General features: G+C 40.0%; 1 non-coding gene across 1 annotated transcript; it reads left to right on the forward strand.

Annotated features, from left to right (window-relative positions):
* The first annotated feature begins 2,222 nt into the window (after positions 1–2,222).
* LOC112936751 (U5 spliceosomal RNA) lies at positions 2,223–2,336 on the forward strand. Its single transcript, XR_003239175.1, has one exon. It is a non-coding gene; the product is annotated as a U5 spliceosomal RNA (small nuclear RNA).
* The last annotated feature ends 12,215 nt before the right edge of the window (positions 2,337–14,551 follow it).

The following is a 14,551-nucleotide window of genomic DNA, read 5'->3' on the forward strand; positions in this document are numbered from 1 at the left end:
CCGTCCCATCCGGTTCTAGGTTGCTATATTCTAGGACTGGGGGAGTAAAACATTTTGGCATCTCCATTCCTTTTTTCAGTGGCGGACCTACGGTAGGACATGGGGGTACAGTTGTACCCCCAATTTTTTTTTAACAATCTACTGTTATTTAACAAGTATAATATTGTCTGATAGTTCAAAACACCTATTCTTACGCACAAAATCATGCTTTCCAATAGTATTATAATTTTTTTCTTAGTTATTTTTTTATTTTCTATAATAATCATTTTTATTTGCACTAGTAATCCATGTTAGCACTTCATTTTTTTCTCACTGGACGATGCTTTTGTAGGTCTGTACCCCCACAATCGAAATCATGCGTCCGCCACTATCTTTTTTAGATTTACTAACATACTATATAAATTTGAACAAATATATGAAACACATACATGGATTCATGTACGAATCTATTAAAAACCAAAACATCTTATAGCGTGAAACAGATGAGGTATTAACTAGTTAATCTCAAATTTATTAGTATCTCGATGATGATATTTCACATGGACCGATGGACTACATCACCGGAATACAAGAGCAAAGAACCTGCATTTGATGTTTATGCAACTTTGTTGAAAGATACTCCCTCCGTTTCACAATATAAGTCATTTTAACATTTCCCACATTCATAGTGATATTAATGAATCTAGACATATATATCTATCTAGATTCATTAATACCAATATGAATGTGAAAAATGCTAAAATGACTTACATTGTGAAACGAAGGAAGTAATAAACTGCCAATTCCTGCACAGGAACTGTCAGTACCAAACAAAAATGGCATACTAATTAATTTGCCAGGGCAGAAGTTTTGAAACATAAACTGGAAAAAAAAAACTTAATCATTTCATCATCGTTCGATAAGGCACCTAAGAAGGATAAGTTATAGACCATCACCAGGAAAGACTAACAACACAAGCGTATAATGAGGCACAAAAAAATGGTAGACAACCAAAAAGAACATAAGGAATAGGTGCTCTGCAAATTACAGACCACTACGATGAAATGATAGACACTAGCAAGTAAAATATCGAAGAACTGAAAAGGGCAATTTGTTTCTTCGACTACTTAAGGCTAACAGTACTTCCATCTATGGTCATGTATTAGCATATGCCAAAAAAAAAAAAAGCACCAGAGAATCCTAAGACAAAGTTACAAAAGAATTATTCAAAATTGGGGAGGTTGGACAAGTTAAGGATGCTGACAGTGAGCCACAAGCAAGCCCACAAGGGAGCACAAATAAGAGTGACAGTGGTGGCCAAATGGGCCGCACTGCACGGACACGGCCCACTCAGACGTCAACCCGAGTAAAAATACTTCCCTCTCAAAGAAACAAAAGAGTAAAATACTCGTTCATCTTGGCGCGCGACCAAGAAAGCAGAATTCGCCGTCTTCGTGCCTCTGTTTGGTTAGGTTAGAATTGGAGGACTGAACAAGGTAGTCAGTCTGTGTGTAACTTTGCACTGATGATTAGTCAGAGTCTTGTTGTTGGCTTTAGTCCCACATCGGTATTTGATGACGGGGGAGCACGACTTAAAAGGTGGGGGTGGTCTTCACCCATCAAACTAGTCTTTTGGGTTGTGTAGGCTAAAAACCTAAAGTTGTGGAGCAGGTCCAATGTAACCTGGGTGGCCCACGGTTGGTGGGTCAGGCCTACGCACTCTAACACTTGTGTTAGGACTGATGTACTCTGTGATCTTATATTCTTCTGATTATTCATTACAATCGTATTTATATTTATGTAATGCTATTCAATTTGTACATAACAATTCAAGGCCTACAAATTATCAGCTTTATCAGCTTGTTGAATCTTGTTTCATGACTGCTTGTTTTTTCATCTTCAGAAAAGGGACTAGTTTTGTAGTTTGTGGATTCTGTCCTTGATCTTTCAGTACATAGGAGTGTTAAAATGAAAAACATAGTGACCTCCAAAAGAAGGGAAAATGACGAGTAGAAGACATGTATTTGGGTAGTTCCATAATGCACACAGTAGAAATCATTTGTCAGAATCAGTGTTTTGGCAGAAAAGGTAGAAGAACGCAGAGTACTCTGCATTTTGTAATATAGGCATTGGACTAGCATAGAATATTAGAATCGATAGTCTCAGGATTGGTGATTGCATTAGTACATTGGAATTGCAATCAGGGGAATCTTATTCTTCTGTTTATTCATTGCAAGCATAGGCAGCTGCGCAGTGGGCACAGAGCGAACTATTCTTTCGCCTTTTACTAAAGAATACCGTGTGCTCGCTGCAAATAGCAGCATTGCAAGCATACTTGTGTAGTATTAAGCATGCTCAAATAAATTTGAAACAAATTCAAGGCCATGTTTGTTTCATTAATTATTAGCATGTTGAGTCCGGCCTCATCCTCATGTGCTTGCTTGTTAATCTTCAATCGAAGTACTGGTTCAGTAGTTATGGATTGTGTCCTTTCATCCTCCCTTCAGTTTGTGAGCATATAGCAGGAAAAAACTTATGTTCAAAATAAAAAGGAAGAAAGGAAAAACAGAGGGGAATTAAAGGAATAGGATTATTGGTTTGTCATGCAAACATTCAGAGGGAAACGTTGACAAAGAAATAAAAAGAACAGTGTGACCTATGTATATGAACTAGTATATGGGTTGTTTCAGCCAATAGGTTCCATTTGTCAGAATAGAGTTTTTTTGCTGATCGGCGAGTTGCTTGAGGTCCTGCCGGAGCAAACAAGTCGACAGTTCAATAAATAATGGTTTCGTCAGTGTTGGTTTGTGAGTCTTCAGCAAAACAAGTATTCAGTTAGAGAAAAGAAAGTCTATGTCAATAAGGCTGGAATTGATAGTTCTGAAGTCCTGATCATAGCCGAATTCATTTGTTGGAACAGGAATTTTGATATAAATAATACTATAATACAAAAAAGAAAAGTTTGATAAACCTCGTTTGTTATATCTAGTCTTTTTGTCTGTCAAGGTATAGAAAATGTTTGATTTTTGTTCTGAAGGGGAGGATCTCTAATATATTCAGTCAGTGGTCAGTGCCAACTCTGATAAATAATTGATGCCATTACTTGGAGAAAACCTTGTGAGGATTGTAAGAAACCGAGGGAAAAGAACATTAAAACTAACCAGTCAAAATAACTGTGCTGACAACAATCTTCACTTGATGACTTCAGTCATGTTTTTTTACTAATTTTATTGAAGGAGAACAACCTTTTCTTTGGGGATCCAATGGTGTTTTTCCACGGTAGTTTCTCACATGTGCTTGGTTTTAGTCACCCGCATAACATCTAAATCAGTGTAACTTTTAGGTGTGTCTTCTGTCATATAGACTTGCAAAAAACTTCTTAAGAAAAAGGCCTGCTTTTATTCATAGCAGTACTAAGAGAGTGCTCTTCATCCTGGCTATGTAATTGGGAACCTTTTGAAATTGTAGCAACCCTTTGTCCCTCTGTCTAACTGAAATAGAGGTCCATGTCCCTGCAAATATGCATTACTGTACAGCAATCTGGAAATTAGCACAGGCTGAAACTGGACAGTTCCCAATTGAAGCCCGTGCTTTATTTGATATATTTGCCTACCTATTTATCATATATCTTAGTTAATCTAAGTCGATTATTTAAATTTACTTATATCGGTCAGATCTTTTCTAGGGTTTTGCCAGTATCGGCTAAATTGTTTTGTCGATCTAGATTAGCTATTGTATCTACCACCCAGAAAATCAGTCAAAGAATTGATATTATGTTTCTTTTCATACTTAGTGCTGCATCAATTGGGTTTGACCTACTAAGTCATGCTTATAACTATAATCTCTAGCTTGCTTTTTGATTGCCAATAAGGGTTTCATCAGGGTTTCAACTGATGAGTTATCTAGGCGTTGCTTCGGCTCATAAGGATTATATACAAGTTGGATTTAGCCGATGACAACAAAATTTTCATTGATTATCAAATCGTTTGGATTTAATGACATCGGAGCTCCAGTCGATGTATGTTTTAACCTTTGGATCAGAGCTTATTCCATTATATCATTATTAGCCGATTGGTTTCTACCGGTTTACATCGTTGTCTTATTATATTATCATTAGCCGACTGTTTTTATATAATTATTTACTCAAGTATCAGAATATGCATTGGATATGTAGCCGACAGTTCAAAACCCTATCAACATCGGCTGGTATCGCCCCATCGGCTTGTCAGCCAAGCGACTCTTTAGTGATCAACATATTTATCTATCTTGTCAGTTGCAGGATCAAACTGGCTGGCATGCCCGCATATCATCAATATTTAGGACCTGCACTAGAGCTAAGCAGATCTCCTAGGCCATTGTGTTCGTCGACTTAGTTCGCGCTAACACAGATCAGATACCATCGGCCAAGCGCGGATTTTTTTGTCAACAAGACGGAGGAGAAGGTATTGACCAAGATTGTAATGGAGATGGATGTGGCGGTGGAGACCGTAGTTGCGGAGGAGACAGTGGAGATGGTGGAGTCCGAGGATTCTCAAGCTACAGCGGTGGGAATGGATGCCGCTGCTCACCTGGGAAACACGATGTAGCGCTTGCACCATAATATGATGGCGTGGGATATCTCTCCTAGATTTGTCTACCCATCTCCTATAGGGATGTCCAGCTCAAGATCGTCAAATCCTTAGCAGACCCACTCCACCTCGATCTTTGAGTATCGAGGTGGATCGCGTCTTGCTGGACTTGTATGGCTATGCCCTCCGCCATCTTCACGAGAAACGAGGTTAGTTAGTAACATATGCACCAATTTTCGCAAGCTACAAAGCAGGATGTGCAAACTATGAGCATACCTTGATTGATAGGTCCTTGAAGGGAATATGCAGCTAACATGGTGTCTGTTGCGTGATTTCATCCACGGGGCATGGATTTTTCAATGATCCCTCAGTTTAGGGATTTTTCAAAATTTGGTGTTAGATCCTTCAGGATATATCTGTTGTACAAATCTTTCTTGAAGCAGTTGAGTTGTTGGGCCATCTTTTTTAGAGTCCAATCCTTTACTTTGTTCTGTTCTACTTGAGGGATCGTGAAGATCTCGAGCATGGTGGTCCCTAACATGTCCTTCTCTGTATTTGGAAGATATGTTTCTTCCACATCGTCGTGTGACCTTGTTTTGAGCCAATTCCGTATACTGATGGGCACGTGAGCCCTCACGACCCAACCGCTGTGTGACACAAACTTCCTTGCGGCATCTTCGGGGGCAACTGGTTCGTCGTCTGCTATAACTGCTGTTATAATCGTCTCCCCTCGACCTTCCTTGCGAGACCCCATTGTCCGCGTACCCTCTTCGATCCAATGTTTGATTGGTTGTCCTGTTGCTCATCCTCGTTTCCCTCCTCGTCTACTTCTTCGCTCCTCTCCTCATTCATGTATTGGTTTGGGTCCTCGTTTCCCTCCTCATCCACCCAGTATTGACGCCTACTCTCATTGATCTCGTCCAAGAGGAACTGTTCGTCATCGCGAAATGCCATATGTTCCTAACATTAAATAATACAGAAAATGTAAATTACTACAAAAGGTGCATGGTATATTGTTATATCTACATTGTCAAATATGCATACACCCATGGGTTTATAATAGATAAAATCCCTTGTATGCTCTAAAAATTTCATCATTCCCTTTTGTACCCTTGAATCATACTCAATCTCTTCTATACCTCCGAATTTTCACCTTGAACTCTTCTATACCCCTACCGTTAGTTGTTCTTTAGTTGACTGGTTAGTTTGCTTGAAAATGTCCGTTATGCCCTTGGCTTGGTTATAGGTTAGATGAAAAAAATGTTAATAGGCTTCTGGATGGTTGGTCTAACCTAGAAATGTCCATGATGAAGATAAAAATCTCTCGGCACAAGTGCACCATTGGATCCGTCCTCCAACCAGAATCGATGTAACCAGCTATCCCATAAAACAAATCATTTGCATTTACCTGCATCAACAAGAGAGAAAAAACAGAAAACACAAGGGGAAAAAAATCCCAAATTTCTTTCAGCGGCTTGCTGCTCCAGATTTCTTCTAGCTGCTTGCTAATTGTTTCAGTCAACGAAGCGGGCGTGCTGCCCTTTCCACGCCGGCAGGATCTGGCATCATTACAGCAACAACTTCATGCGGATGGTGGGAACCAACAAGGTGAAGCAGCAGAGATGACAATATCCAGCGAGTCGTCATCCTCGACGGCAACTTCGCAAGATGCTGGAAGACCACGGCTTGAAGCAGCAGCAACATCAACGGTGAAATCCCGTTGTTGATGCGGGGCTGACGGCGACGTGCAGTGGTGCAGGTGCGTCGTGCACCTGGAGAGCAACAAGTCGATGCGGGGCCCGACGGCGATGCTCGACCACCGCACGCACGACGAGGCCCGATGGCGATGTGTAGGCATGCTGCAGGATGACCCAGAGATGTGGCCTTGACAGCGCCAGGCAGGCACGACGCACGTAGGGGGGAAGAAGAGACGGCCGTGACTTTATGGGCCTGGAAGTAGTGGCGCAGTTTCCGCAATGTCATGATTACAACGTAGAGCAGTCTATGTATTTGAGGATATCAGACCTTGGCGTCATGGAGGGCCTCGTTGACATAGTACACCGGGTGTTGTGCTTTATCCCTCTCGACAACGATGACAGTGCTAACAGAATAGGGTGTGGCGGCAATATAAGGAAATAACTCTTCCATTGGCTGAGGGGCAACGACTACAAGGGGTTGGACAAGTACCACTTGAGCGCGATGAACGTGTTCTCGGCATCCTGTGTCCACTCGAATTTGTCCGGGTTTTTAAGTAAAGCGAAGAAAGGTTGTACTCGTTCTCCCATCCTAGCCACGAATCGACTTAGTGCCACCATTCATCCCGCTAGCTTCTGTACCTCCTTGAGTCTTGTGGGCGAATTCATGTTCTCGATTGCCTTGATCTTCTCTAGGTTTGCCTTAATACCTCGCTTAGAGACAAGGAAACTAAGCAGCTTCCCTGATGGTACTAAAAACGTCCACTTCTCCGGATTTAATTTCAGTCGATGTCGTCGGAGATTGTTGAATGTTTCCCTCATGTCGTCAATCAGCTTGTCGCTTGTCTTTGTTTTGACCACGACGTCGTCGACGTAGGCCACCACATTTCGGCCGATCAGGTCACCAAGAGCCCCTTGAATCTCGCGCTGGTACATGTTGCCTACACTGATTAGCTCGAAGGGCATCTTGGTATAACAAAAAACATCGAAAGGCATGATGAATGTTGTCTTCTCCTTGTCCTCTTTAGCCATACTGATCTGGTGATAGCCGGAGTAAGCGTCGAGAAAACTAAATAGCTCACAACCAGCTATTGAGTCCACTAGTTGATCAATGCGGGGTAGAGGGAAGTGATCCTTGTGGCACGCCTTATTGAGGTCAATGAAATCCACACACATTCTCTACTTGTCATTGGCCTTGCGAAACATTACTGGATTTGTGAGCCACTCTGGATGGAGAACTTCTCGGATGAAACTGTTGACGAAAAATCCGTGCTTGGCCAACGGTGCCGGATCTGTGTTGGCGCGAACTTAAATCGACGAACACAACGACCTAGGAGATCTGCTTTACTCCAGTGCAGGTCAGTTTGATCCTACAACTGACAAGATAGATAAATATATTGATCAAGAAAGAGCCGATCGGCTGACAAGCCGATATAGCAATGTGAGCTGATGTCGATACGGTTTTGAACAATCGGCTATATATCTAATGCATATTTTGATACTTGAAAAAATAATGATATAAAGACAATCGGCTGATGATAATGTAATAAAACAATAATATAATCTAGTAGAAATTAATCGGCTAATAATGACATGATAGGATAAGCACTGATCCAAAGATTAAAGCATACATCGGCTGGAGGTCCGATGTCATTAAATCGAAACGATTAGATAAATAGTGAAACATTTGTTGCGATCGGCTAAATCTAACTTGTATGTAATCCTTATAAGCTGATGCAATGTCTAGATAACTTATCGGCTGAAACCCCGATGAAACCCTTATTGGCAACCAAAAAGCAGGCTAGAAATCATGGTTCTAAGCATGACTTAGTAGGTCAAACCCAATTGATGCAGCACTAAGTATGAAAATAAACATCTAGACAATCAAGCCTTTGACTGATTTTCAAGGTGGTAGATACCTTAGCTAATCTACATCCTCCTCCAGGTACGAGAGGTGGTTGGTGTCCTCGTGGCCTTCGAGAGCCACCTATCGATGATGATGAAGACAACGAAGGATAACTATAATCGGGAGTACGACCTCTGGATCTATGCCAATGTCCTTGATTTCTCCGAGAACCGGGGGAACGTGAATCTCGTCGTCGTCTGTTGTTATCGTGGTGTTTTCGACCTCGGCCATTGTCACCCTGACTTCTCCAGCCTTGATTGTTCTCGTCCTTGCAGCTTTGCCAATCCAGTCGGTCTCGGTCCTCATTTAGATAGCTTCATGATTGCCATCGCTGTTCTGTTATCGTTGTGGAGAACAACGTTGGTGATGGCCGACGTCCGTCTTGTTCTCGTCATTCCCGTCTCCGCCTGTTCAAGTGGTCGCAAAGATCACGATTACCTCGGCAAGTGGGGTTTTCCAACTTGGTCTTCTTGGCAATGCATTATGGGGATTACGGCCTGGGTCTAAACTCAGGTGTTCGCTAGGGACATCTTCAACATTGACATTCCCAACTCCATGTTGCTCTTCTCCTTGAGATGGGGAACAAGAAGGACGCTAGGTTGTTGGTCCAATTGTCTCCAAGAAGGAATTGTTTAGATTGGCTATTGTAGATCGTATCTGTCCAACCTAGTAATCTGCTTCAGGGAACATGACTGGGTCCATGTTGGTATTTCTTAACCTTATAGAGATATACCGATGTAACACTTCACCCAGGAGTATTCTCAGGTATCGATTTCCACAGGGAACGTCTGTGTCGGCTCTTCACCAGGTACGTCCAAGTACATAAAGCTAAGGATAAGCAAAGGATAGAGTGGATTCACCGGTGAGAAACAGTGTCTATGGAAAGCTTAACTTTAATCCTAATACGATACTTCGGGCACTGGCCAGCTTACTACTCCCAGATATCGCTCTACTACGTACCTAGTTAGGGAGGACTTCAGTGATCTTGAGGGCTGTCACCACCTCTACACCCACCCCACACCTACTGTGGGATACGGAGCGATTAATAACTACCTAGACACAGCGTCTAAGCAATTAATAACTTACTTTAATGTTAGGTACACACTAAAGCAATCACTATATTTTGCTGGATTATAGTGAACGATGATCTCGTACGCTGATTAGGAACTAACCAAGAGATAATTCTCACCAAGCAAAACTAAATTACTCGAAAGATATTTCTATTATAATCAGAGTAGTTAAACAAAGCAAAAGAAATAAGAAGAGGATTACCGACAATTCCGGAACTCCTCTGACTTCTTCTACTCTACTCTCTCTCTAATCTAGTATACAATAAAGTACAATAGAGCCTCTTATAATTCAGCTCAAGCTTGGAGTGTGTGAGTGAAGTGAAGATGTGAAATGTCCATTCTACCCTCCAACCGCCATTAGGGAGTCATCTGGACTGTCCCTGCCAAGCCGCATATCAGACAGCTGTGGGAGTGGTTCGGCCGAACCCATGTATGGCCCAATAGGCCCACTTTTCGGCCTGTTGCTCCTCCTCAGCCTCCCATATCTATTTCTTCGAGTGGAAGGACCATTTGTTGATGTTTTGTGTAGTTATTGGCCCACTCGTTGTATGGATAGGATTTCACCTCCACTTAAGTCTGATTTTCATCCCAACTTCGGCGGTTTATTACCTGCAGGCACATATGCACCAACACTCGTGGAATATGTTAGAAATAAACCTAATCACTATGTTGGATACTTTATTCTTTCTGTTTATGCAGGTATTGACGGCATAAATTTGGCATTTAATAGCCGCCAACAAACTCCCCACACTTAGCTCTTTGCTCGTCCTTGAGTAAAGGTTAGAGATAAATTTCAGAATAAAATTATCCAATATATAATAGAAGCACATAAATTATTCAAAACTATTCTTGTACCTGTGAACTTCAGCGGTGGCTATCTTACTATCCTGGGTGATTGATAAATGGAACAGTCTTGAATCTGGTCCTCCTCGTATTCTACTTCAGACTTTTGGGGGTTTATAAATTTTCCCAAACCAGCTTTTCTCATCATAATGACTTACCCTCGATCACTCGGATATTTTGTAATGTCTGTGGATCCTTACCAAGGCATATTTTGCTGAAATTATTCCTTATTCTAAAGGCTGTATGTGTGGAGTTTGGTAGGCATAATTCGGAACATACCTTCATCATATATATTACAAAATCAAATACATGGACTCAAGAAGATAATCGATCATACTCTCGAAACAAAGATCGCTAATTTTTGGGTGGAAAGTGTATGATATGTGTGGAAAAATGGAAAATAAAGAAAATGCTTCTCCTTTATTTATACCTGCTTCTCCAATTTTCTCCTTCATAATTGTAGAGGGGGCATGGCCATTTTCTTTCTTTCTTTTTTTTCCATGTTGCTCTATATTTTTGAAGAGAAATATTTTTTTAATAGCCATGCCTTTCCCTCCTTTTCTTTTTCTTTTCCAAGGATTTTTCTTAGGAGAAGAAGGGATAAATTGAATGGAGAATTTATTCATCAAAGTTGGTTTTTCTTTTTCAGTGGTAGTCGAAATGGATGGAATGGTGCCAACTTCCAGTGTAGAAGCTTAGCATCTTATATGGATAACATAGTGGTTGTGCAACCTTGATCGAGAGAGCATGAGAGACATCTAACACGAGTCACAAAAATTTGGTAAAGCTCAATATAATTACAGGTAGTCATACACATGCATAAGGTTCATCATTAATGGCTTGGTGTATGGCCTTGTTGGGTAGGAATAAAGTCATATGAGGAGTAAGGTTCCAAATAAATTTTTGATTTTAAAAACAAATCCCCAATTGTCATGAGATAGAACACAAGAATTTCCTTCATCTCAACTATATCTCAATTATCATCTACTTAGATGCATAAGGTTCCCTAACATAGATAGTTGTTCACAAGTAACAAGTCTAGTCAAGAATAAAATGTGTACAAGATCAATCATAGGAAAATTCTATTAGTTGGAATTTTTATCTTCTCATTAAGCTTGAACATATTGTCATTGAATTTTCTGCTCATGTACTAGGCATTTGGGGGAGAAAATGAGGAAGTAGATGTGCAAACTTGTCTTCCAGGAGAAAATGACAGGAATTGGGGCTAGTGTGGGTTTGGTCGAACCAGGTGTTCGGCCGAACCACTCGGACGCCCAATTTACCTGCATTTTTATGCAGTGCTTGGAAATGTTCAGTGGTTCAGAGATGTGGCTGCAGTTTCTGAATTTGCATGTCAGGAGTCCGAAAGGTCTCCCCCCACACCTATTTTCAACCTACAACTTTATTTGGACACAAAAAATGGAAATAGAAAGGCAAACATTGGGGTAAACACCAATGTGCCAAACTTTTATTGAATTAAAACTGAGATAGGTGCCTTATTACATTGAGTAAGGCAAAATTGAAATGAAAATAAACTAATGCACCTATCATGATAAAATGAGAGGGGGAAGGCCTCTAGTTAGCACAATAAAGTTCCTCCTTCCCCATCTCCCTAAAGGCATGCTTGACCTTGGAACATAATGCACGGCTAAGCAATTGAAATTCATTCCTAAGGTCGGCTATTTCTCTCCTACGCTCCGTGTCACGTTCCCTAAGCTCCTCATTCTCCCTACGGAGTCGCTAGATCCTCTTGGCTTAGTGACCGAAGGTTGAGGGGAGTTACTACCCTCAAACTTCCCGGCCTCCCCCTTGATAGCCGGCAAATATACTTCTACTATTATCATATAAAACATCTGCAGCAATGCGTGAGATCCCGTGTAGTTAATTACTCCATCCATTCTTTAATAGATGACGACGTTGATTTTTAGACACATGTTTATCCATTTGTCTTATTGAAAAGTTTTGTGGAAATGTGTAAGATATAAATCATGCTTACACTACTAAAAGGACACATGCAAGTCAGCATTATAGGTGCTGGAATAGCTAAAACCAGCGAAAACCGGCACCTATAGTGTTTTCCCCACCTTCGCAGGCTGAAAGTACAAAAAATGGTACGAGTATAAGTGCCAGTTGTAGAGAAAAACCCTTTTTTAAAAAAAAATTGACACCTTTATTATATTATAGGTGTCGGTTAATAAAAAATCACACCTATAATATACTATAGGTGAAAAAGACACCCGAAAAAACCGAGCCAAGTCTGGATACTTTTTAGCTCACAGGACGCCGAGAGGGGGCCTTATCGACTCCCCCCCCACCTCGTCTCGCCCTCCTCTCCTCGACGGCGCCCCCCCCCTCACCTCCCCATGGTGGCGGCACCCTCCCCTCACCTTCCCACGTCGACGGCGTCGAGCGCAGCTAGATCTGACCTATGTGGCTCAAGTGCGACGACCAGATCTTTCTTGCATTTTTTTTTGATGTGGATAATGATTTTTTTTTTAAAGTTGATTGTGCGATTGTGTTCAAGTTGATCGATTCAGGGGTGATTGGGAGCTGCATCGAGCCACCTTTTTTTTATTATTCTTGGGACATAGAACCAACACCTTTGATTTCTCTCATTAGTACCACCTACTATGTGCTGGTTTTCCCGATCGGCACCTGTGTGGGGGGTTTCCAACCGGCACCTATTCGCGTTTCTGTAGTAGTGTTAAAAGTATTTTTAATCATAAAACAATTCACAATAAAACAAATAAGAATTAGCAACTTTTTGAGTAAAACAAATTTAACGTCCAAATTTAACAACTTTTTGAGGTGGTGTTTGAATCTCCTGAAGATGAAGATGAAGATGAAGATTAAGTGTTTCACGCAAAATGAGGTGGTAATAACGTGTGATTAATTGAGTTTTAATTATTATAAACTTGAAAAATAGATTAATCTGATATTTTAAAACAACTTTCATATAGAAAGTTTTCGCACGAAATACACCGTTTAACGGTTTGAAAAGTGTGCCACGAGTATCCAAAAGTTAATCCAACTTTTGTTGGAGAAAAGAACAGGGATGTATTTGAAAATTTTATTAAAAAAAATTATGGGTTTCTATCCAACATTTGATCATCCGTCTTATTTGAAAAATTTATAAAAAAAGAATAAGTTATACATAAAATATTATTCATGTTTTACGATCAAATAATAATAATAATATTAATAAAAAAATTTCAAATAAAATGAACGGTCAAATGTTGGTCACGAAAACATATAAAATACTTAAGATAGGACGGAGGGAGTAGTATACTGCGACGACCTGGGTTGTGCCGTTTTTTTATAGTATAGTTTTTCCCAAAGACATTGATATGGCAATTCAAAACCGTAACAGTCGCAGTTTGCATATAGTACAATTAATAATGCAGCCATGCGGGCACCACCAACGACGATTTCCGTCGGCGAAATTTGTCCTAACGAGCTCCGACGACGACTTCCACATTGCAGCCGTAATTTGCCGAGGTCTTCCACATTGCAGCCGTACGTGCCGACGGCCCGACGCCACGTATGTAGCTTTCCGTTTCCAAACTCTGATCGCAACATATGGCCCCGTTCGGTAGTACTTCTAGAGTACTGTTTGATTCACAGTACTGTTTAATTCAGCTTAGGGTTATTATAATCTGAATTATTAGAAATAAGCTAAAACAAACCGATAACATATTATGATAGATTATTATAATCTATAAAGCAAATTACTATAATCTAATCCACTCAAAAGATGCTTTTTTTATTATTGGGTGGCTAACAACTAACAAACAGCTTATAATCCAGGAAAACAAACAGCTCACAGCTTATTATATGTCGGCCTATTATAATTCAGCTTATAGTAATCTGGTTCAATAATCTAAATTACAACAATCTTAAGCTTAGACACGTGAAACGAGGAAACCATTGATGTTTGATTAATTATTTTAAACTCATGAAATGAATCTATTTGATATTTTAACTCTATTTCAATGAAAATAATTTCACGGATAGTACTGATTATTAGTTTGAAAAGTGTGTTAATGAAAACTGTGACAAAATTTGTATCTTAATAGGAAAAGAACATGGCCTATGTACTCTACTTTCACTTCTTGCATGTGTGGTAGCTAGCTGCAGTAAATAATTGACTATACTCGCTCCTCTGTTGCATATTATAAGTTGCATATTATAAGTTATTTTTATTTTTTCATATCAAACATTTTTAAATTTGATTAAGCTTGTAAAAAAATATGGCAATATTTTAAAACATTTATAAAAACAAAATATAAAAATATATTCAATGTTATATATTATTTAATGAAATTAATTTGTTGTTGTAGATTTCGCTAAGTTTTTCTATAAGCTTAGTCAAATTAAAAAAAATTAACTTAAAAATATAAAACGGCTTATGATATAAAACTAAGAGAGTAATATATTTTGCAGACCCCTCGTTGAGTATGATCTGATAATGGATTACCTTACGTGTGGCGA

Source organism: Oryza sativa, chromosome 10 (assembly GCF_034140825.1).
Source record: "Oryza sativa Japonica Group chromosome 10, ASM3414082v1".
Lineage (NCBI taxonomy): Eukaryota > Viridiplantae > Streptophyta > Magnoliopsida > Poales > Poaceae > Oryza > Oryza sativa.